Below are 26149 nucleotides of genomic sequence, written 5' to 3' on the forward strand. Positions count from 1 at the left end.
ATGCCCTTAGAAAAATCTGTTCACCTCTTTTAGTCTCAGTTAAAGGGATTAAACACTATGATTTCTAATGATAATTTCAGTTTTAACATTTTACAAAATATAAGGTCAGCCTCAAGTACACAGAAACGCAACAAACCTAAAAAAACTTTCCTGAAAGTAACGTATTCCTAATGTTAATATGAAATTAACTTTATTTTTGGAAACCAAAACTGACTTTTGCGGGATCTTTGTGTTTTAATGTGTGAAGTTCTGAAGGTCCTGGAGGCTTGTTTTCTCCCAAATTTTTGTATCTCTTTGCAAGTGGCTAGATATAGATATCTCAGTCAACTCAAAAACAGGGCAGATTGATATCAGCAACTGAATTTTGGAGCCCCCCTTTACTAAAAAGGCTATTTTCTCAACAAAGAAATGTCTCTTATTACATAGTAGAGTTAATGTTCCCTGACTTCCTTTCCAACTTTGTTACAAACATGTGAGTGTGAGGGGCATGGGGTCCTGCTTTGCTGGCATTTTTCATGGTGCCTCCAGCTGGTATACTCAGGCACATTTCCCTGCAGGATGGGAATTGAAGGGGATTCAGGATAATTCACTGATTCTCTGCCATGTAATCCCTTGCATGAAAATACTATAATACACCATGACAAGATTAAAGTGCCACTTTCATGGTATCAGTAGCCATTGTACTAGAGACACTGAATTGTTTATCAATACACTAAAAATGAGGCAGCTCAGTTTGACAAGAAGAGTGTTGGAAAGGTCTGACCCCTATGCTAAAGTTCCCATGCTGTGCCTCTGCAGCCTTGTCACACAGCCTCCCAGTCTGTCCCTTCATCTAGGAAATACATGCAGTGGGTAGATCAGATTAAATGCTAGACCAGTAAGCTACCTAAACAAATTGATTATAGAATCTAGGATTAGGAAAAAGAAGGTCACTTGAGGAAGAAAGAAAAACTGAATCACACATACTGTGTTGAGACCTAGGTGTACCTGCAGCTTAAAGCTCACACTGTGAAAAGATTTCATGTCTTCGATGAAGATGATATATTCTCATAAGTTACTGTTTCTTATGCTCAGACACAGATTTCATTGTGGATGCCTCCTTTAACAGTATGATGCTATCAGGGCACACATCTAGGTCTCAACCTTTTCACAGGCAGAGGTAAGAGTTGAATTGTCCCTGCATGTCTAGCCTCCACAGCTATGTTGAAGTCAAGAAGAGTGTTTTTTCTCTGGGAGGCTTGGTGCTTTAATCCAGTAGGTATTCAATGAACACTTAAATGTTGATTAAAAGTAATGAAATTCAGGACCATATAACATGTATTAAACATCTTTTATGGGCTAAGTTTTTATAGGCCATTTCTTGCTTCAAAAAATAAGAAAATTGAACCTCAGAGAGTCCATAATGCTTATGAATGGAACAATAATTATTGATTTTTTAAAGCCCAAGTATAGTGATCTGTCCTCTGTACTGGCATGCCAGTATGGAGACAACAACAAAATAGTTACATGAGAGGCTTGTACAGAACATTTTGTGATATTTTTTAATCACATATTTGGAAAATAAAAAGGAAGGAAAGGAGCTTATCATGATTTTAAGCAGGCTCATCTTGGCCATAGATTTTTATCACATCTAATCTTCTTTCACATCTATCTATACTACAAGATACATGATCATTTTAAACAGATTTAAAAGACAAACTGAAATTTAGCTTTAACATAACATTTTAAATGTCATCAAGTTATATTTGGAAACTTTGTAAATGAGAACAGTTATACAATCCTATAATTATCATGTTCATGAACCTTTCCAACAAATATACAATTCATGATTACAATGTTTTTGAAAGATACATGTGAAAATGAATAAACTAGAATAAAGACAGTTGTGAAATTTCATCTAGTGAAAATAGATTTTTAAAATTCATTTATTCAGAGAGTATTTTTGAAGCAAGACAGTTTGAGTCTGGTTAAATGATTGAAATCACAGAAATTTTTTGAAATGTTTCTGTATTTTATGTTATCATTTTATTATTTGTACTTTAGCACAATTATAAAATCTATTTTTATTATATGGCAGAATAGAATGAAAAAAGATTATATAAACTGGTACCTTAAACACATTTCAACATTTATTCAATAAATAAATACTTAATAAATGTTATGGGAAAATCAATGGTCAGAACCACAGAAAAATGTTGTCTTCAGATTACAGAATTGTACTTGAAATGTTGCATTTCCTGATTTTTATTATAAGTAAATATGTATGCACATCCAAGCCTTTATTTAAAACTGTTCTATCTATTGTAGGAACAGCTGGGTAGAAAATGTATTAAGAGGTCTCTTTAATTCCACCATTTGCTTCTGCAAATGTGAAGAGCTCTGAGTTCATGATTCTTAATCAGTCCATTTAAACATGAACAACTATTTCACAGTTAAGCAAGCAATGCAAATACCTGTGGAATACTTCTTCTCTTAATGTTGAATGTTTGAATAACATAAAGTGGTCAATGGATATGCCCTGATCCTTCCTTCCACCTCATCTAACACAGTCACTCTTATACATCTCTGCTTACCAACCTTGACATTATCCTGCCCAAAAAGCTTCCATGGCTTCTTACGGACTACTGAATGCAATGATGACATTTTGTCATTGCTTTCAACACTCTCCCTAATGAAATCTCAATACTCATGCCTAGCTAGCCTTCTACAAATACCCAATGCTCCAGTCCTGAACCTTTCATTGAAATCAACTGCTCTTGGCTCTTGGTCATGCATTTCTTATACTCTCTTCTTACCCTATATTTACATGCTCCAATTCCAGATGTCATTCAATGAGTGGCTCAAATGCTGCCTTGTTCATGAAGTATATTTTTCACTTTCCATTAGAATAAATTTCTATATTTCCAAAATTTTCATAAAATTAAAATTACATATTTCATAGCACATAGCATTGTTTACATTGTCATTTTATATCCTTTACGAGGCTATAAGCACTTGGACTTATAAACCTTATGTTGGCTTTCTGTAACCTTCATAGAACTAGAACTACTATTCTCCTTGGCATATGGTAAACAAGACTTATAAAAATATCACTAATGCATAATTCTTATGCATTCTTCACTCAAATTCACCAAATGTTGACATATTACATAAACTAGTACAGTTTTTCAACCAGGGAACACCATTTCTAAGCTATTAACTAATCCATTGACCTTTTTCAAAGTTTATAATTGCCCCACTAAAGTCTTCTATAGGTGAAAATCTTATTCTGGATCATATACTCCATTTACTTATTATATCACCTTACATTTATATTAATTTAGGACAGATTTTCAGCCTTTCTTTGTTTTTGATGACTGTGACTTTTGAAGAACAATGGTTGATACGGTTAGGCTTTGTGTCCCTACCAAAATCTCATCTTGAATTGTAATCCCCACATGTGGAGGGTGGAAAGTGTTTGAATTATGGGGATGGGTTCTCCCGTGTTGTTCTCATGATCACGAGTGAATTCTCACGAGACCAGATGGTTTTATAAGTGTTTGGCAAGTTCCTCCTTGGCTCACACTTATCTTTTCTGCCACCTTGTGAAGAAGGTACTTGCTTCTACTTACATCATGATTGTCATTTTCCTGAGGTCTCCCCAGCCGTGTGGAACTCTGAGTCAATTAAACCTCTTTCCTTTATAAATTACCCAGTCTTGGGCAGTTGTTTATAGCAGTGTGAGAATGGACTAATACACTGGCTAATTGTTTTATAGAATATGGCACAATTTGGTTTGGTCCATATTACTCCTGATTATATTTAATATGTAGATTAGGCATTTATAGAAAGAACACAACAGAAGTTATTTTGAGCCTTCTCGGGACATTATACAAAGAAGTTCATGATATTGATTTGTCTCATTATGTTAGTGTTCAATTAGATCACTTGGCTAACATTATTTTTATCAAGTTTCTCCACTATAAGGTTACTATTTTTACTTTGTAATGGCTAAGTACATTGTAGAATGATACTTTCAGAATATGAAAATATCCTACTTCTTATTACTTCCACATACTAATTTTAGCATTTATTGATTACTGAAACTATTATTTTGGTGTTTACCACAGGATAATTTTTTTCTATCTTCTTAACTTTTTCTGTACTCACTAATTCAAATTCTGCCATGGGGAATAATAGCTTTCTATTGCCTCCCTTATTTCTTTTATTTGGTTATTTACCTTTCTTATTATTGACTCATGGATGTTTGTTTAACTAATATTTTAATAAGACTATGAAATATATCTTGGAGCAGACATATATTTTTAGAAGATATATGTTTAAGATTCAGTTGGGTACTGTTCTGAATGTTCCACTTGTTTCAACTATTAATTGTCATAGTAACCCTAAGAAGATGGTAGTATTACCACATTCATTTCAAAGATGAGGAAGCTGAGACACAGGGGAATTAGGTAACCTTCCCATGTTGCTCCACCAGTAAGTGACAGAGTTGAGATTAGGACCTCAGCAATCTGGCTCTAGAGTCCATGCTGTTAACAAAAATAATAAATTTAATCTAATAAGGCTTTGTGAGAATCAGAAGTAGTTTTTCTCTCTCTCGTTATTAGCACATCTTCAACCAAGGCCAGTATGTGTATAAGGCATGCTCAGATGTCAGCATCACGGCACCAGGAGGTAGTGAAGGAAGCTAGAATTAAGTAGAATTTGTTTCCAAGAGTAAAGGAATTGGCAGGTTAGAGGAAGATTATCTAGCCACAGAGGTAAGTCCTAGAGTGGATGGTGGAGCAATCTGAGATATACCAGAATACGGTCCCATCATAGACCAAATGGTGTCTGTTGGTGGTATCTTCCTGCAGTACTATCTTAAGAATATTCATTGCTATAATAGATTAGGATTGTATACTATGGGTTCAGGATAGAAGAACAGATATACCTGTAGCAATTAATTAGTCAAATATAGAAGGCAGACAAAGAGTTGGGAAACTAGGCAGCAACCACTGCTTAAGAGGAGTTCAGTGGTAGGTAATTAAATAATATTTATGATGAAAATAACAAATATCAGTGTGGCTAGTCGGGACCAGCTACATTACTGGTCTGGAATACCATGAAGATAATCAGGTAAACTATAGAGTACAGAAATGAAGCAAAAATTCAGTTTTGCAACTGGACCAGTACAGTAGGAAGAATGAAATATTACAACTTGGAAACTGTGCAACTTCAAGCCCCCTGCTTCTGGTAGGTGTAGCAACACAGTAACCTCACTCCCAGGGTTAGGCCTAGAGTGATTAGACTTCTTGCTAAACTTCATTCGATGGGGCTGAGAATTCTGACATTCTTATTGCTCCTGCCAGGAAAGTCTTTACAGTTCCAATTCAAAAACTGTAAATATTTGAGCCTATCCATGGGGTTCCTTTGACATTTATTCTTACATTCATGCATTCACTCCTTATCAAACACATACAGTGTGCCATGCAAATGTGCAAATAGACTATGACCAAGACATATCCTATACTATACTACATTAATCTATACCATCAAGAAATTTATTTTCTAGTGAGGTAGTTCTCCAATAATATATACAAGACATAATCTATAAAATGCTATACTAATCTATACTATCAAGTAATTTATTTTCGAGTAAGGTAGTTCTCTAAAAAGTACAGAGTACACATAGCAAGCGGTAGCGGCTCAAAGTTCTGGTGATGTATGTGGGTGGGAGGATTAAGAGAGACAGAGAAATGTAGACAAGCACCAACAGGAACATACGGCTGTTATAAAAGCAAACACAATGAAAACAATATGGAAGTGGCCCAGCAAGATAACTACCCCAGTAAAAGAAATTCAATGAAACCACCCCCACTGCCATCTGATTAGCATGTTCAGCTGCGGTGAAGTGGAAGGAAGGTTAGGCTGTGCCACAGATATTTATAGACTCTTAAATATCTGTAAAAGCATGGCATTGAATGACATTTGTGTAACCCCTTCCCTAATAATAGGGATTAGAGCTGCAGAAGATCTAGGTGGTCATGGAGTTCAATCTCTGATCATTTCTAATTCTAGAAAGGTGTAATAATAATTATCTATATTTGCATAATACTTTATGAAGCACTTTCATAGCCATTATCTTGTTTGATCCTCAAAACAATTTTCTGAAATAAGCAGGAATAATATTATCAAAATTATTATTTCCCAGAAAAGGAAACTTAAGATGGTATGAAATTTACATTAATGGCTAGAGACGATAACACTAAGGAGTGGAGTCAAATCTGGAATCCAGATTTCTTATCCAATGTTCTTTCCATAATACCACCTCCTATAATTTGCTAACCAAGGGACAGCTGATACTTAGCAACTGGGAGTCTAATATCCTCCCTTGGTAACTCTCCAGGTATTTATTGTTCCTTTCTATGAAGAGGCTAAGAGGAGAGGGAGAAATCATGTTACACAGAGAAAGTCCTTCAAAGTACGACCACTCTGGAACACCTATCTTAGTTTCTCTTCGGCAGTTTGAAGAAAAGGCATATTTTTGTCCTTACCGCAGGCTTTCCATTTGAGAATCTGTGGGTGTGAGGAATGCATTTTTAACTAACACATTTGTGAATATTGATGACATTTGGGAATATTGATGCCATCTCAGAATTGTAGACGTAATTACAGAACTGCTTCTAGAGAGTGTTGGTAGGCTCTACCATCTAAGTCCCCTTACCCCAGTCAGAATAGATGAAGCAGAAACAAGATGAGGAGGAAGCTCCAGTCAGCTCCTCTTCATGCAGAAGTAGCATCAATGACTAGTATTAGAGAGGATATAGCCCCCCCCCACACACAAATTCTGTCAACTTCTGAAAAGATGCATTTCAAAACAGCGAGCTTGCTCTGAAAATATACCTTCAGGGAAACTCTCCTAGGCTCTCCTTCCAACAGAATTGCCGTTTAGCCCCGTTTTATACAAACCCCATGTCTGTTCTTACATGGGCTATGACAGCAGGACCCACAGTTTTAAGGGAAAAGGGTGATGGACCATCCCATTTCTTCTGTAAGAATCCAGTAGGCAAGTAAATGTATAAAGCTCTGAGGAAAATATCAAGAGAAAATATCCACTCAAGCTGCCACTACTTGGCGCTGAACTGGGTACACAATAGATCTCATGTTATGTTCAGGTTTTACTAGTACAAGATTCTAGGGGGAAGGGGAAAGTGGTGGGCAGATGATATTTTCATAACCTGAGTATAACGGAACTTTATCTCAATCTCAGTTTCCAAACCCCTAGGACATCCGCACTTTACTTCTCATGCCAAATAAGTTTAGGGTGATTGGATGTGACAGAGCCAGGCCTTTTCCAAAATGGCCCTCAATGGCAACCTCCTCATAGAAGGCATTGTATCTTTTCTTCTGTGGGCTCTAACAGGCTAAATGGGCTTGCAGGATTCAGTGCCAGTGAAAGAGATATGATTACAAAGCCTCAGGATAAGCCTTAGGCCATTTTTACCAGGATTCAAATTATCAGTGACCCAAACAGCCTGGCTGGAGGATATTTGAGGCAAATAAAATCACACTGCATCCTATCAGAAACCTAAAAACAATTTTCCACAATTAATCACTAACCCAAAATGGCAGATTGTAGCCCCTCATAAGCAGCAGATACTTCTAATTAGCTCTAGATGATTGACCACACATACAGATTTGGCTATACATGCTAGAAGGAATTGCAGTTAATTGCCAATGGTAATGAAGCTTGTATTGACTGGTTAGGCAAACATAAAAAGCAAAATTCAAAGCTGTTTCAAGAAAATATTGAAATGATACTAAGGTTGCTGAACAAGGCAGCTGTCCACAAATTTGTGAAGTTAATATAAGAAGCATACTAGTAAAGTTCCATCCTATATCATAATTTTAAAGGCAGATTAATCATATACCTCCCATTCCTAAGGCCTAAATTTAAAAATCTAGGACCATAGTTATATAAATAACTTTGCATCTTCTTGTGGTGGAAAGCCAAATGAGAGCAATTGATTTACATTAAGGATTTTCAAGTGAATAATATTAATGAAAGGCCAGAGGGAAAAAAATGACAGGAAAAAAATTATGCTGATGCCTAAGAGCGATACATTACAGACAGACAGGGAGACATTAACAGCTAGACATTCTGTGCAGCAAACCGTTATTTATGACAAGGTCACCTTTGCTTTAAGTAGATATTCAGCAGCCATTGCATAACAGGCTAGTGGGGACTTCAGAAATCAAAAAACCTTGCCCCTTTATGTTATAGCTTTTGCAACTGAAGCCCAGGAGTGGAGAATGGAAGAGAAGGAAAGGAACAAGTATTGAGCATCTGTGGTATGAAGATGCACATTTCTATGCCTTTCACACACCCAACCTTTCAATCCCTACGTGAACCTTGAAAGGTAGGTGTCCCCCGTCTCAGGTCATGCTTTAGGAAATTAAAGACTTCACAGCAGAAATGGTAGGGCATGTCCTACTGCACCATGCTGCCTTTCTAAAAGGGAAATAAAGGTGGCTCATTTGGTGAACCAGCACTGCTCTGGTATTAGAATCTAGTCCTGACTCAGGAATCAACCCATAACAACTCTATCAGAGGTACTTTCGAGAATCTCAAAAATAATAACCGAGAGCCATTTAAACAGTGAAAACATTTGGGAAACATTGAGTTTAAGGTTGAGGTAAGTCCTATATACTCCAAAATATGTATCTATATGCTTTCTCAGAAATAAGGAAGTCTAGTAGAGTACATTGATGAATAATGATGACTGACATTGATTGAAGAGAGAGTATATGCCTGTCTGTATACTATTTTCATTCATACTCAATTATAATTATTATATTTTACAGATAACAAATAAATATGCCATAGAATTGTTAAGTGACTTCACAAGTTATATAGTCAAGAAATGGAAAAGCCAGATTTTAAACCCAGGGTTATGGTCACCCAAAGCTTTTGCTTTTTCTCTACCACTCACCTCTTCTAATGTTTAGTTTTTCTTTTCCTTTTTTTTCTTTTGTTTACTGGGACAGGATCTTGTTCTGTTCTATCACTCAGGCTGGAGTGCAGTGGTATAATCACAGTTCACTGCAACCTCAACATCCCGGGCTCAATCCATCCACCCACCTCAGCCTCCCAAGTAGATGGCACCACAGGCACGTGCCCCCTACCTAGCTAATATTGTATTTTTTTGTAGAGACAGGGTTTCACCATTGTTCCCAGGCTGGTCTTAAACTCCTGAGATCAAGTTATAGACCTGTCTCAGCCTCCCCAAGTGCTGGGATTACAGGCATGAGTCACCATGCCCAGCCTGTTATTCTTTACTCTTCACTGGATTTCTATAGTATTCTCAGGCTGAGCAGTTCATTTGGACCTTGGCCTTGTAGATCTTGTAACTTCTATCTTTTTTTTTTTCATATTTTCTAACTTCCAACTTCTATGGTTTTTTTTGTTTTTTTTTTTTTTTTTTTTTTTTTTTTTTTCTGTAACAGTCTCGTATCTCCAAAAAGATGGAAAACTTAAGTATCTCTCTATTTAATTCCAACACCCAGTATCGGACCTCACAGATTGTTGGCAGAGGAAATTTCAATAGTGATATCTGTGAGAGGGGCTGCTCTTGGTAGGCTCTAGTGATAGAGCCTCTAGCAGCCAATCCACCTCAGCTGTTTTATACAATCACTTTCGGCTCATGCTGAGAAATTCCTGAGGCATTCAAGAAGTAGACATTTCTGAAAAGCCCCATCTACTACTTAAGTGACCTTGGGAATATTATTTAGTTTCTCTGTCTTGGTTCCCTCATCTTTAAAATGAACCTAATATCACATATCTCAGAAGCTTCAGTAAAAATTAGAAGAGATAATTCTTTAAGTTCCTGGCATGTAATAAACACACAATAAATGCTGATCATTATGGCCCCTTTTGGTTCCAACCTTTGCTAATCATCCTTGAATAATCCTTGGATGATAACTCTTAGAATCCATCTGCTCCTCCTTGACCTCTTTAACACGGTCCAACAAACAGCTTAACTCAGGTGCTGTCTCTCTAGGAGTCATTATTATCATTATTATCTTGTTCATTTCAAAGTAAAAAATATATATATAACATTTTTAAAAATTCTGTTTAAATCGGATATTCTCTATACCTGAAAGTTTCAGAAAGAAACATAAGGTCTAAATGATATGCTTCATTAACTCACTATTATTATTATTATTATTATTATTATTATTACTATATCATTATTCTTACTCCCACATTATCTTCCCATAATATCCCACATTATTCTCACTCCCACAACTATGGCTGGGTTAATAATACATTTTTCTGTGTGTGTTTCCTCTGAAATATGTATAGACTTCCGTAATAACTTTTACAACACTATAAAGTAGTTTTTCCCCTTTAATTTTTCTTTTTCCTTCTACTGGGCAATAACATGCTTGACAACAGGGATGGTGCCTAAGGTATCTTTGTTTAGTGTGATTCTAGCCTAGTAAGTTTCACATTTGTGCTGAATTAATCCCAGATATCATATACAAACAAATTATCCCTATACTGGAGACTAGAGTGAACAATTTATTTTCTTGAGACAGAAATGGGTTTCAATTTGGACTCAGTGATTCTGGAGACAAAAAAAAAATAAGCTTAAGCCAACATCTTTTTCCAGTAATATGAGCTGATATATTTTCACCTGCATTCATCATATACTAACTGCGTATTAAATGAAAATAAATTATACGAGTTTCTGACTTCATGCTATAGCCAAATACAGAGACTGTTAATATGCTAGAATAGCTATTTCCTATATATTCACACATCAAAGATGGTTGTAAGCAGAAAAAAAGTAGCACGTAAGAAGTTGAGAATAAAGAAGTATGGCTGCTGTTGTCAATATCAAAATTTAATGGGGTCAAGAAACCTAACCATAAAAATCCAGAAATCAATGAAGCATATCGTTTAGACCTTATGTTTCTTTCTGAAACTTTCAGGTATAGAGAATATCCAATTTAAACAGAATTTTAAAAAATGTTATATATTATTTTTTACTTTGAAATGAACAAGATTCACAAAGTAAGTATACTGCGAGTAGAGTATAATATTGTCATTGCATAAGGAAGACACCCTGTTATCCAATTATTTTAATGAGATAATATTCCATTTCTAATCATCTTCTGTTTCTCATTAAAACCAAAGGCTCTCAACCTGGTTTCCCATTTCCTGGTAGTGAAGAGTTAAGGCTTCAAAACTATTTTCAAAAGCAGAGCTCATGTTAGAGGACAATTTCAAACTGTTTTCCACAAAACTCTAATGATTTTTTCATATGCATGTGGTTTTCACCATGTCAATGTGAATACAGCATAACAAGCTGGGTAACACATTCCTTAGACTTAAGCATCAGAGATAAACAGATTATGACTGAAACTGACCTAAGACTTGGAGTAGATGTAGAACCAAGATAAATGCCTGAATTTAGATAAACATGAAGCTTCTTACTTATGTTCCTGTCAAACTACCAGATCACTAGACCCCACTAGAATATTTCCGAACTCTAGGCTGGACATGTACCTCTAAATTTTAAAAACCTCTCTAGATGACAGCTATACACCATAAAGTACAAGGATTACAGAGTGATTTCCTAAAAATGGAAAGGCGTCAAGCAGTTCTACCATATCTAACGTGCAGGTAGATAAGAAAAATTCACTAGAATATACATACTTTATTTTTCAGATTTTGTGATAAGAAAAAGTGAAAAAGTGAGTGCAGTTTGTCTAACTGGCTATCCAGGAAAAAAAAAAAAAAGATTACATAACAAGGAGTGATACAGAATAATTGTCTAAAAACATACAGAAATAACATTTTAATAATTGTTTGACCACCTTCTGCTTAGAAACTGATTTGTGTTATTTTTTATTAAAATTAATTACTCATTGACCCAAGAGGGCCAATTAGAAGCAGCTGTGGTCTGCATCACTCATGGATAGGAATATAAAAGGGCGAGTGAATTTAGCTCCTTTGACTGAAATATCCAGGTTCATGCATTGGGACTGACTCAGCAAACAACCTGACCCACCAAGAAGGAAGAAAAGCCAGGGCTGAAGCATGGTCTGAAGCATGGTCCACCCTAGAGTGGCAGGGAGCCAAAGGAACCCCCATCCCCAGTCAAGGGAAGCGGTGAGTGATTGTACAACCCTGCCCAGGAAACCACACCTCTCCCATGGATCTTTACAACCCATAGAGCAAATGATCCCCTAAGAAGTGATCCCCACCAGGGCCTTGGATCTGATAAACAGAGTTGTGTGGAGTCTCAGCAGAGCAGCCACTCAGGCACACACAGAGACTGGGAGTTTTACATACTCCAGCCCTGGGATTCCTAGCAAGGTGTGAAAGCCACCCACACATACACCTAGGAAGGGAGCTTAATCCAGGGAGCCAAGCAGTATTGTTCTGCAGGCCCTACTTCAGTGGCACCTCACAAGTTAAGAACCACTGGCTTGGAATCCCAGGCAGCCAACAGCAGTGGGTCGAGGTCTTCCTGAGATGGGTCTGAGTTCTCAGGGGGAGGGATAGCCATCATCTCTGTGGTTCAGTTGAGTCAGTTGCTCCAGCCTGCAGGCTGTGGAGAACGTAAGTGGTCTGGATGAGAAAGGGTTCACCCCAATGTAGTGTACCTGCTCTACCAAAAAGTATCCAGACTGCTTCTCTGGGCAGGTCCCTGATCTCGTTCCTCCTGACTGAGTGAGACTTTCCAACGGGGGTCTCCAGCCACATCCTACAGGTGAATGCAGGCTGGCAACAGGTCAGTACCCCCCTGGGACCAAGCTTCCAGAAAAGACACTAGCTGCCATCTTTGCTGTTTCACAGCCTTCACTGGTGATACCTCCAGATATGGGAAAAACTGAGGCAACTAGGTCCTGGAGTGGATCCCTAGCAAACCACAGCAACTCTACAGTACAGTGGCCTGATAGTTAAAAACAACCAAAAAGAAAACAACAACAACATCAACAAAACAACCCCACAGAAACCCCATTCAAAGGTCAGCAACCTCAAAGATCAAAGGCAGATAAGCCCACAAAGATGAGAAAGAATCAACACAAAAATGCTGAAAGCTCAAAAAGCCAGAGTACCTCTTCTCCTCTAAATGACTACAACACCTCTCCAGTAAGGACCCAGCACTGGAATGAGGCTGAGATGGCTGAGCTGGCAGAAGTAGGCTTCAAAATGTGGGTAATAAATCACTTCACTGAACTAAAGCAGCATGTTGTAACCCAATACTAAGAAGGAAAAAATGATAAAACAATAAAGGAGTTGATAGCCACAATGGCCAGTTTAGAGAGAAACATAACTGACATAATGGAGATGAAAAACACAAGAGAACTTCACAAGGCACTCACGAGTATCAATAGCAGGATAGACCAAGTGGAGGAAAGAATCTCAGACCTTGAAAACTGTCTTTCTGAAATTAGACAAGATTAGATAAAAAAAATTAAAATAAATTAATAAAACCTCTGAGAAATATGGGATTATGTAAAGACACTAAACTTATGACAGATTGGGGCACCAAAAAGATGCAGGGAAAATGGAACAAAGTGGGAAAACATACTTCATGGTATCTTTCCTGAGAACTTCCCCAACCTAGCAAGGCAAGCCAACATTCAAATTCAGGAAATACAGAGAAACCCAGTAAGATACTCCACAAAAAGATCAAGCCATAGACACATGATTATTAGATTCTCAAAGTTTGAAATGGAAGAAAAAATGTTAAGGACAGTCAGAGAGAAAGGCCAGGTCACTTACAAAGGAAAACCTATCAGACTAACAGTGGACCTCTCAGCAGAAACCCTACAAGCCAGAAGAAATTGGGGCCAATATTCAACATTCTTAAAGAAAAGAAATTCCCACCCAGAGTTTCCTATCTGGACAAACTTAACTTTATAAGTAAGGAGAAGTTTTTTTTTGAGACAAGAAAATGCTGAGGGAATTCTTCACCATCAGGCCTGCCTTGCAAGAGCTCCTGAAGGAAGCACTAAATATGAAAAGGAAAAACCGTTACCAGCCACTACAAAAACATGCTGAAGTACACAGACCGGTGACACTGTGAAGGAACCACACAAACAAGTCTGAAAAATAACCAGCTGGCATAATGACGAGAGAATCAAATTCACATATAACAATACTAACCTTAAATGTAAATAGGCTAATGACCCAATTAAAAGACACAGAATGACAAGCTGTATGAAGAGCCAAGACCCATCATAATGCTGTCTTTAAGAGACCCATCTCACACGCAAAGACACACATAGGCTCAAAATAAAAGGACGGAGGAAAAGGGATACCAAGAAAATAGAAAACAGAAAAAAGCAGTGGTTGCAATCCTAGTTTCTGACAAAACAGATTTTAACCAACAAAGATAAAAAAAGACAAATAAGGGCATTACATAATGATAAAGTCTTCAATTCAACAATAAGAGCTAACTATCCTAAATATATATGCACCCAAAGCAAAAGCACCCAGATTCATAAAGCAAGTTCTTAGAGACCTACAAAGAGACTTAGACTCCCACATAATAATAATGGGAAACTTTAACAGCCCACTGACAATATTAGATCATTGGGATAGAAAATTAACAAAGATATGCAGCACCTAAACTTAGCTCTGGATCAAGTGGCCCTGATAGATATCTACAGAATTCTCCACCCAAATTAAATAGAATATACATTATTACCACCACACATCACTTTAAAATTGATCTCATAATTGGGAGTAAAACACTCCTCAGAAAATGCAAAGAACTTAAATAATAACAAACAGTCTCTCAGACCAGAGCACAAATTAGAACTCAAGATTAAGAAATTCACTGAAAACACACCTACATGAAAATTGAGCAACCTGTTCCAGAATGACTTTTGGGTAAATAATGAAATTAAGTCAGACATCAGAATGTTCATTGAAACTAATGAGTATAAAGAGGCATCTCTGGGATGCTGTAAGGCATGGTTAAGAGGGAAATATATAACAATAAATGCCCACATCAAAAAGCTAGAAAGATCACAAATTAGAAACTTCACATCTCAACTAAAAGAACTAGAAAAACAAGAGGAAACAAACCCCAAAGATAGCAGAAGACAAGAAAAAAACAAGATCAGAGTGGAAATACAGGAAATAGAGACATGCAAAACCCTTCAAAAAATGAACAAATCCAGGAATTGTTCTTTTGAAAAATTTAATAAAATAGACCACTAGCTAGATTAAAAAGAAGGAAAAAGAGAAGAATAAATAAATATAATCAGAAAGGATAAGGTGCATATTACCACTGACCCCATAGGAATTTAAACAACCATCAGAGAATATTAGAAACACTTCTATGCACATAAACTAGAAAATCTAGAAGAAAGTGATACATTTCTGGACACATACACCCTCTCAAGACTGAACCATGGAGAAACTGAATCCCTGAATAGACTAATAATGAGTTCCAAAATTGAGGCAGTAGTAAATAGCCTACCAACCAACAAAATCTCAGGACCAGACAGATTCACAGCTGAATTCTACCAGAGGTACAAAGAAGAGCTGGTACTATTTCTACTAAAACTATCCCAAACAATTGAAAGGGAGTGACTCCCCATTAAGTCATTATATGAGGCCAGCATCATCCTGATACCAAAAGCTGGCAGAGATACAACAACAAAGGAAACTTCAGGCCGATATCCTTGTTGAACATGAATGCAAAAATTCTGAATAGAATACTGGCAGACTGAATCCAGCAGCACATCAAAAAGCTTACCTACCATGATCAAGTTCGCTTTATTCTCAGGATGCAAGGTTGTTTCAACATATGCAAATCAATAAATGTAATTCATCACATAAACAGAACTAAAGACAAAAACCACATGATTATCCAAATAGATGCAGAAAAGACGTGTGATAAAATCTAACATCCCTTCATATTGAAAACTCTCAATAAACTAGGTATTGAAGGAACATACTTCAAAATAATAAGAGTCATATATGATAAATCTACAGTCAATATCATACTGAATAGGCAAAACCTGGAAGCATTTCCCTTGAAAACTGACACAAGACAATGATGCCGTCTCTCACACTTCCTATTAAACACAATATTGAAAGTTCTGGCCAGGGCAATCAGGCAAGAGAAAGAAATAAACGGTATTCAAATAGAAAGAGAGAAAGTCAAACTATCTTTGTTTGCAGATGATGTGATCCTATATATAGACAACCCCATAATCTCAGTACAAAAGTTTATTAAGGTGAGAGGTGAGAAGCAGCTTCAGCAAAGTCTCAGGATATAAAATCAAAGTGCAAAAATTGCTAGCATTCATATATACCAACAACAGGCAAGCCAGAAGCCAAATCATGAATGAACTCCCATTCACAACTGCTACAAAAAGAATAAAATACCTAGGAATACAGTTAACATGGGAAGTGAAGGACCTCTTCAAGGAGAACTACAAAATACTGCTCAAATAAATCAGAAAGGACACAAACAAATGGAGAAATATTATATGTTCATGGATAGGAATAATTAATATTGTGAAAATGGCCATACTACCCAAAGTAATTTATGGATTCGATGATATTCCCATTAAACTACCTTTGCCATTTTTCACAGAATTAGAAAAAATATTTTAAATTTCATATGAAACCAAAAAAGAGCCCAAATGGGCAAGACAGTGCAAAAAGATAGTGTGAAAAGAACAAAGCTGAAGGCATCATGCTACCTGACTTCAAACTATAATACAAGGGTACAATAACCAAGACAGCATACTACTGGTCCAAGAAAAGACACATAAAGCAATGGAACAAAAGAGAAAACTCAGAAATAAGACTGCACACCTACAACTATCTGATCTTTGACAAACCTGACAAAAAAAGAGTAATGGTGAAAAGATTTCTTATTTAATAAATGGTGCTTGGAGAACTGGTTAGCCATATCCAGAAAATTGAAACTGGACCCCTTCCTTACACCATATACAAAACTTAATTCAAGATGGATTAAAGAATTAAGTGTAAAACCCAAAACTGTAAAAACCCTAGAAGAACATCTAGGCAATACCATTCAGGACAGAGGCATGGGCAAATATTTCATGATGAAATCACCAAAAGCAATTGCAACAAAAGCAAAAATTGACAAATGGCATTTAATTAACCTAAAGAGCTTCTTCAGAGCAAAATAAACTGTCATACTGAACAGACAGCCTGCAGATGGGGAAAAATTTCTGCAATCTATCGATCTGACAAAAATCTCATATGCAGCTTCTACAAGGAACTTAAACAAATTTACGAGAAAAAACAACCCCATCAAAAACTGGGCAAAGGACATGAACAGACATTTCTCAAAAGAATACAAATATGTGGCCAGTAAACATATGAAAAAAGCTCAACATTACTGATCATTAGATAAATGTAAATCAAAACCACAATGAGATACCATCTCACAGCAGTCAGTATGGTGATTATTGAAAAGTCAAAAAACAAGAGATGATGGTGAGATCATGGAAAAAAGGAACACTTTTACACTGTTGGTAGAAATGTAGACTAGTTCAACCATTGTGGAAGACAGTGTGGCAATTACATAAAGACCTAGAGGCAGAAATATCATTTGACCCAGCAATCCCATTACTGGATACATACTGAAAGGAATATAAATCATTCTGTTATAAAGATACATGCGCGCATATGTTCACTGAAGCACTACTCACAGTAGCAAAGACATGGAGTCAACCTAATTCTCCATCAATGATAGGCTTGATATAGAAAATGTGTTACATATACACTGTATTAGTCAATTTTCACACTGATGATAAAGATATTCCCGAGACTGAGCAATTTACAAAAGAAAAAGATTTATTGGACTCACAGTTCCACATGGCTGAGGAGGCCTCACAATTATGGCAGAAGATGAAAGGCACATCTTACATGGCAGCAGACAAGAAAAAAGAGCTTGAACAGGGAAACTCCTGTTTTTAAAAACATCAGATCTCATGAGACTTATTCACTATCACAAGAACAGCACAGGAAAGACCTGCCCCCATGATTCAATTATCTCCCTCTGGGTCCCTCCCACAACACGTGGGAAATATGGGAACTACAAGATGAGATTTGGGTGGGGACACAGAACCAAACCATATCATACACCATGGAATACTATGCAGGCACAACAAGTAACAAGATCATGTCCTTTGCAGGGACATGGTTGGATTTGGAAACCATCATCCTCAGGAAACTAATGCAGGAACAGAAAACCAAATATCACTTGTTCTCACTTATAAATGGGAGCTGAGTGATGAGAACACCGGACACAGGGAGGGGAACAACACACACTGGGTCCTGTCAGGGAATGCTGGAGAAGTTGGTGAAGGGATTGCTAATGGATGCGAGGCTTATTACCTAGGTGACACGATGATCTGTACAGCAAATCACCATGGCACATGTTTACCTGTATAAGGAACCTGTCCATCCTGCACCTGTACTCCTGAACTTAAAATAAAAGTTGAAGAAGAAAATTAATTATTCATTATAATGTAGGTATATTGACTCTATTAAGTGTGGCAGGAAAACATCATTGAATATTCTGCCACAATAGAAGGGAACCAATACTAACAGGTAGGCATTTTAATATATATCTGAGATTCTCAAAGGCAGTCATTACACTCCTAGATGTATCCTTATCAATTCCTACATTTTCTATAGAAAATCTACAATTATTGGGTGTTAATTTTTTTTTGAGAATTTTAAGTGCATATGTGAGGGTCTGTATGTATCTGTGTTCATACATATTAACTATCATCATCATATTCTTCCACTTTTTTATCTTCCCCTAAATTCAAAGATAGGGAACTCAAAATATAACTTGCCAAAGTCTGACATCAAATTCTGCAGTTATACTACAGTTGGGGTTGGTCTGTTCTCCAAATCAATTGTCTCTGTGCTCTGCCTAGGTGCTCCTAAAGACTTCAGCTTATTTTTGGGTCATCACTCATAGGCTATGCAGCCCTGAACAATTTTACAACACTTCTGTAGACCTTGCTCTCCTCATATGCAAAACAGAGATATATAATCCCCACTTTCTCTACAGAATTACTGAGATTCAAATGAAATATTACATTGAAGAACACTCCGTAATCCTGCTAAACACTAGAGAAATATAATGGATTAACAATCCTTATAAGAAACTGAAGCACATGTGTGTTTAGATGTTTCAATAAGGCATTTGGAAATAGAAGATACATCATCAAAGACAAGAGCTTGGGGATTCTCAAGAGCTCAAATTGTAACGATCTTCTCCCAATAGTTTCAGAAAACAGAGTCTCAGAGAAGTTGGTACAAGATGCCATAAATTAATATATCTGAAATGGGAAAAAACATAAAGTAGAACAACTTAGTCAATATTAACATGAAGTTGACCAAATTAATTTTTTTCATATAAAGTTATGGTTTAACGATGAGATCTACCATATCTGTGTAGGTTAGGAAGAGTTTTTAATCATATGGTAGGAAAAAATGAATTTCTTTAAGTGAAAAGTGTCCTATCACAATGGAAATGTTAAATACCCAGAAAATCAATATTTTCATTTTATATTTATATTGCAATAACAGATGTTAGCATGATTTTGGTGCAAACTCTCTATATCCACCCTTGCTAAGACAAATATAATTAAAATAATTTATGAAATTGTAGTATGCCTAGACAGTTCATGAGTTAGAGACACAGCAAATTTTTTCTATGCCCGAAGACGGCCTCTGTGATCTTTAAGTAGTTCTGACATTTACCAGTACCCATTTGCCTCCAAAGAGAGAATTAAATAATTTTGAATTTAGAAGCTGCCCCTGAGAATATTGAATCTGGCACTTTTATTGCCAACGTGAGGAATTTGTATCTTAGGGAATGTGAGGATTTACACAGAATCACACAAGAAATGGATGCCGAAAGTAGGATGCTGTGCCAGGTTTTCTAACTACAGGCCCAGTGTTGTTTTCCCTAAATTTCTTACTAAAACAAGAGCCATAAAAAATATGACTCTACATAACAGAGGTTGGGACTGATTGTCCTCGCCATGAACAAGGCTTATATTCACTTATTTGTATCTGCTCCTTGCAGCCATTTTCTGTCTCTACATTCTACCCATCTAGGGATTGGTGATCTATGAAAATACACAGATTTATAAATGTTTGCCTCCAGTAGACATGGAAACAGCCTTACTTTAGCATTCTAACAGTCTGACTCTGTTTCATGTTATTCCAGTTTCATCTTGAATAAAATTGCCATTTAGAATAAAGAAATACTAGTCATGAATGGTCATAAATGGAAGAGATCATATAAATCATGTATTCCAATACTCAAATTTGCAGATAAAAAACTAGAACCCAGAGAAATACTCTCATCCAAAGAGAGAAAACCAGTAGAAGGGTCTACATTATAATTCAAGACTTTTGGGTCTCAGATCTTTTCCTTTTCTACATCTGTGCTGTCATATTCAGTCAGCAAGAGTTCACTAGGCAGTTATTCACATGGCATTTGTAGTTATAAAATAAGACATAAGACATCAGCATGACAAGATTTTATAAAAAATATAAAGTAGCATTAAGATGTCTCATATAGTACTATGATTTTTTGTTTCTATAAAATGTAAATGAATACATATAGAAAATTATATAGTAACTATGTTATATAAACTCTAAACTATAAATTATAAACTATAACTTTATGTTATATAAACTATAAATTATATATTGTATATTATATATTAAAATCAGCAAAATTGAAGACAGGACAATGGAAATTATTGAGTCTGAGGAACAAAAAGAAAAAAAGTAGGGAAAAAGTAAAAAGAGACTAAGGGACCTATCTGTAGGACAATATCAAATAGGACAACCTATGTACTGTGGCAGTCCCAGAAGAATAAGAGAAAGGATGACAGAGAATATTTGAAGAACAAATGGCTGAAAACTTCACACATTTGAAGAAAGACATGAATATAAATATCTAGGAAGCTCAATGAACTCCAGGTAAATGGAACTCAAAGAAACTCAAACTAAGATACATTAAAATCAAACTTTTTAAAGACAAAGACAAAGAGAAAATCTTGAAAACAATCAGAAATAAGTGGCTCATCACATACAAGGGGTCCTCAAAAATAACATGAACAGATTTTTCATCCAGAAATATTTGAGGCGAGGAGCTGGGGAAAATATACATTCAAAGCAGTCAAAGAAAAAAAACCAATCTATCAAACAAGAATTCCATATCTGGCAAAAATGTCCTTTGAAAGTTCAGGTGAGGCCGGGCGCGGTGGCTCAAGCCTGTAATCCCAGCACTTTGGGAGGCCGAGACGGGCGGATCACAAGGTCAGGAGATCGAGACCATTCTGGCTAACACAGTGAAACCCCGTCTCTACTAAAAAATACATAAAACTAGCCGGGCGAGGTGGTGGGCGCCTGTAGTCCCAGCTACTCTACTCGGGAGGCTGAGGCAGGAGAATGGCGTAAACCCGGGAGGCGGAGCTTGAAGTGAGCGGAGATCCGGCCACTGCACTCCAGCCTGGGCGACAGAGTGAGACTCCGTCTTAAAAAAAAAAAGAAAGTTCAGGTGATACACTACCACTTCCCTTGGGACTGCAGCCACTCTCCACATCATTTTGCCAGTGCACGTGATGCAGGTAGATTTTTGCATTCCCTGTTCTGTTAGCACATGTGTGCAGTGCACTCTGCCATGCCTCTGCTGCTGGTGAAGTGCACTCCACCACACTTCCCCTACCCTACTGTCATTGCAGTTGGAGCCTTTGTGAACACAGAGCCTGCCAGCCTCACCCCCACCAATGCTGTGCTCCTGCAACAACACTGCCATTAGAGTGAAACTAGTATGGATAATGGTGGAACCACCCCTGCCTGCTCTGAGCAGCCACAGATGGTTCACATAGACCTGTGTCCACCAGTGTCCCACCCCCACCAATGTCCCACCCCCCTGCTAACACCACCACCAGTGGAAACACACACACAGTCAAAAATAAGGGATGCCCTCCTCCTGTCATGCTGTCTCCACCACTGCTATGAATGCCATACAGAGGCAGGAACCTTGGCACCCACTAGCACCCTGCTACAGTCAATGAGTGTGCACCCCATGCTACCTCTACCACTGGCACATGTGAACAAGAATGGATCCTTCTGCTGTAGCCCTTCAAAATGCTTTGTCTGGCACCTCCCATTGAAGTTTACAGACCAGTGGTCCAAGAGCACCATGGCTTCCCCCACCGCCCACCTAGTGTAGTTGGTTTCTAACCTTGAGGAGCCAGAGAGGAAAGTCAGACTCGCAAGTCCCCTAGAGTTTGAGTGCACAGTCCAGGAGTTGGAAACTGCACCTTGCCCCACTAAAATCTTCCAGAAATGATGCCAGTCAGCTGAACCCACGTTATACCACAATCAAATCCTCAAAGTCAACAAATAAGATAAAAGAAACAAAAACCCATCCAAAGGACAGCAACTTCAAAGATTGAAGGAACACCAGCCTACAAAGATGAGAAAGAACAAGCACGAGAACTCTAACTCAGAAAGGCAGAGTGTCTTCTTTTCTCCAAATCACTTTCTCCAAAGCACTACCTCTCCAGCAAAGGTTCTCAATCAGGCCGAGATGTCTGAAATGACAGTAATATTTGGAACTGGGTAGGAATGAAGATCATTGAGAGGCAGTAGTACATTGAAGCCCAATCCAAGATAGCTAAGAATCACAGCAAAATGATGCATGAGTTGACAGACAAAATGGCCAGCATAGAAAAGTATGTAACCAACCCAATAGACCTGGAAAACACACTACAAGAATTTCATAATGCAATTGCAAGTACTATCAAGTAATAAGCAAAATAGATCATGCTGAAGAAAGAACCTCAGAGCTTTAAGACTGGCTTTCTGAAATAAGACAGAGAAGAATAGAGAAAAAAGAATAAAAAGGAATAAAAAAAACTTCAGAAAAATATGAGATTATGTAAAGAGACCAAATCTAAGACTCATTGGTGTCTTTGAAAGTGTTGGGGAGAATTGAATCAACTTGGAAAGCATATTTCAGGATATCATTCATGAGAACTTTTACAACCTAGCCAGAGAGGCAAATATTTATATTCAGGAAATGCAGAGAACTCCAGTAAGATTCTTCACAAGATCATCCCCAAGACACATAATCATCAGAATTTCCAAAGTCAAACTGAAAGAATAAATATTAGTGGCAGCTAGAGAGAAAGCTCAGGTCACTTACAAAGGGAAATCCATCATGCTAACAGTAGACCTCTCAGCAGAAACCTTACAAGCCAGAAGAGATTGGAGCCAATATTCTTATAGAAAAGAAATTCAAACCCAGAATTTCATATCTGGCCAAACTAAGCTTCATACATGAAGGAGAAATAAGATTCTTTTCACACAAGCAAATACTGAGGGAACCTGTTACCACCAAACCTACCTTACAACTCCCGAAGGAAGAACTAAATATGGAACAGAAACATCATTACCATCCACTACAAAAACACTGCAGTACACAGACACTAAAAAGCAACCACACAAACAAGTCTACATAATAACCTGCTAATATGATGACAAGATCAAATCCCACACATATCAAAACTCATCTTGGATGTAAATGGGCTAAATGCCCCAATTAAAGACACAGGGTGGCAAGCTGGATTAAGAAGCAAGACCCAGTATGCAGTCTCTTCAAGAGACCCATCTCACAGACAATGACATACAAAGGTTCAAAATTAGGGGATCAAGAAAAATCTACCAAGCAAACAGAAAACAGAAAAAAAAAAAATAAAAAAAAAAAATAAAAAAAAAAATAAAAAACCCAGGCATTGCAATCCTAATTTCAGACAAAATAGAATTTAAACCAACAAACATCAAAAAGACCAAAGAAGGAAAATTATGTAATGGTAAAGGGTTCAATTCAACAAGAAGAGCTAACTGTCCTAAATATATATGCACTAAATACAAGAGCAGCCTGATTCGTAAAGCAAGTTCTTAGGGACCTACAAAGGAGTCCCACACAATAATAGTGGGAGATTTCAACACCTCACTGACAGTATTATACAGCTCATTGAGGCAGAAAATTAACAAAGATATCCAGGATCTAAAATCAGCACTGAATCAAATAGACCTGACAGACGTCTACGGAACTCTCCACCCCAAAACAAAGGAATATATATTCTTTGATTGGCACATGGTACATATTCTAAAACTGACCACATAATCAGACATAAAACACCCCTCAGCAAATGCAAAATAACTGAAATTATAACAACTACTCTCTCAGACCACAACACAATCAAATTCGAAATCAAGACTAAGAAATTCACTCAAAACCATGCAATTACATGGAAATTGAATAATCTGCTCCTGAATGACTTTGGGGTAAATAATGAAATTAAGGCAGAAATCAAGAAGTTATTTGAAACTAATGGGAACAAAGATGCAACATACCAGAATTTCTGAAACATAACTAAGGCAATGTTAAGAATGAAATTTATAGCACTAAATGCCCACATCAAAAAGTTAGAAAGATTTCAATTTAACAACCTAACATCAAAACTAAAATAACTAGAGAATCAATAGCAAACCAACCCCAAAGCTAGCAGAAGACAAGAAATAACTAACATCAGAGCTGAACTGAAGGAAATTAAGAAAGAAATAAACATTCAAAAGATCAATGAATTTGGGAGTTGTTTTTTTTTCAGAAATATTATAAGATAGACCATTAGCTAGGCTAATAAAGAAGAGAGAAGATCTAAATAAATAAAATTAGAAATGACAAAGGTGAGTTTACCACGGATGCCACAGAAATGAAAATAACACCAGAAAATATTGTGAATGCCTCCATGCACACAAACTAGAACATCTGGAAGAAATGGATAAATTCTTGGATACATGCACTCTGCTAAGACTGAATCAGGAATGAATTGAATCCCTGAACAGACCAATAGCAAGCTCTGAAATTGAATCAGTTATAAATAGCCTACCAACCAAAAGAATTATCAGGACCACATGGATTCACAGCCAAATTTTACCAGATGTACAAAACAGATCTGGTATCATTTCTACTGAAACTATTTCAAAAAATTGAGGAGGGAATCCTGCCTAACTCATTCTACGAAGCCAGTATCATCTCCATACCAAAATCTCACAGAGATACAACAAAAAAGAAAATTTCAGGCCAATACCCTTCATGAACATTGATGCAAAAATCCTCAACAAAATCCAAATCCAGCAAATCAAATCCAGCAGCTCATCAAAAAGCTTGTCCATCATGATCAAGTAGGCTTTATTTCTGGGCTGCAAGCTTGGTTCAAGGAATGCAAATCAATAAATATGATGAATCACATAAACAGAACTAAAGACAAAAACTGCATGATTATTTCAATAGATTTAGAAAAGTCTTTCAAAAAATGCAATACTGCTTCATGTTAAAAACCCTTAATAGACTAGTTATTGAAGGAACATAAAACAATAAGAGTCATCTATGACAAACCCACAGCCAACATCATACTGACTGGGTAAAAGCTGGAAGCATTTGCTTTGAAAATCAGCACAAGATGAGGATGCCCTCTCTCACCACTCCTATTCACCATAGTATTGGAAGTCCTGGCCAGAGAAATCAGGCAACAGAAAGAAATAAAGGGCATCCGAGTAGGAAGAGAAGAAGTCAAACTATCCCTGTGTGCAGATGACATGATTCTATACCTAGAAAACCCCATGGTCTTGGCCCAACAGCCCCTTAAGCTGATAAACAACTTCATCAAAATTTTAGGCTACAAAACCCACATTAAAATGTCACTAGCATGCCTATACACCAACAACCATCAAACCAAGAGCCAAATCAGAAACACATCCCCATTCACAACTTCTCACTTAAGAATAAAATATCTAGGAATATAGCTAACCAGGTATGTGAAAGATCTCTACAAGGAGAATTACAAAACACTGCCCAAAGAAATCAGAGGTGACACAAACAAATGAAAAATCATTCCATGTTGATGAATAAAAAGAATCAACATCATTAAAATGACCAGACTGCCTAAAGTAATTTGTAGATTCAATGCTATTCCTATCAAACTATCAATAATATTCTTCACAGAACTAGAAAAAACTATTTTAAAATTCATAACT

At 36.9% G+C, this 26149-nt stretch overlaps 1 protein-coding gene across 6 annotated transcripts in view; it reads right to left on the minus strand.

Moving 5' to 3' along the window:
• The window catches only part of GRM5 (glutamate metabotropic receptor 5), a 576324-nt gene that overhangs the window by 233341 nt on the left and 316834 nt on the right, over positions 1 to 26149 (minus strand). The window lies entirely within an intron of this gene.

The sequence above is a fragment of the Macaca fascicularis genome, chromosome 14 (genome assembly GCF_037993035.2).
Source record: "Macaca fascicularis isolate 582-1 chromosome 14, T2T-MFA8v1.1".
Taxonomy (NCBI): domain Eukaryota; kingdom Metazoa; phylum Chordata; class Mammalia; order Primates; family Cercopithecidae; genus Macaca; species Macaca fascicularis.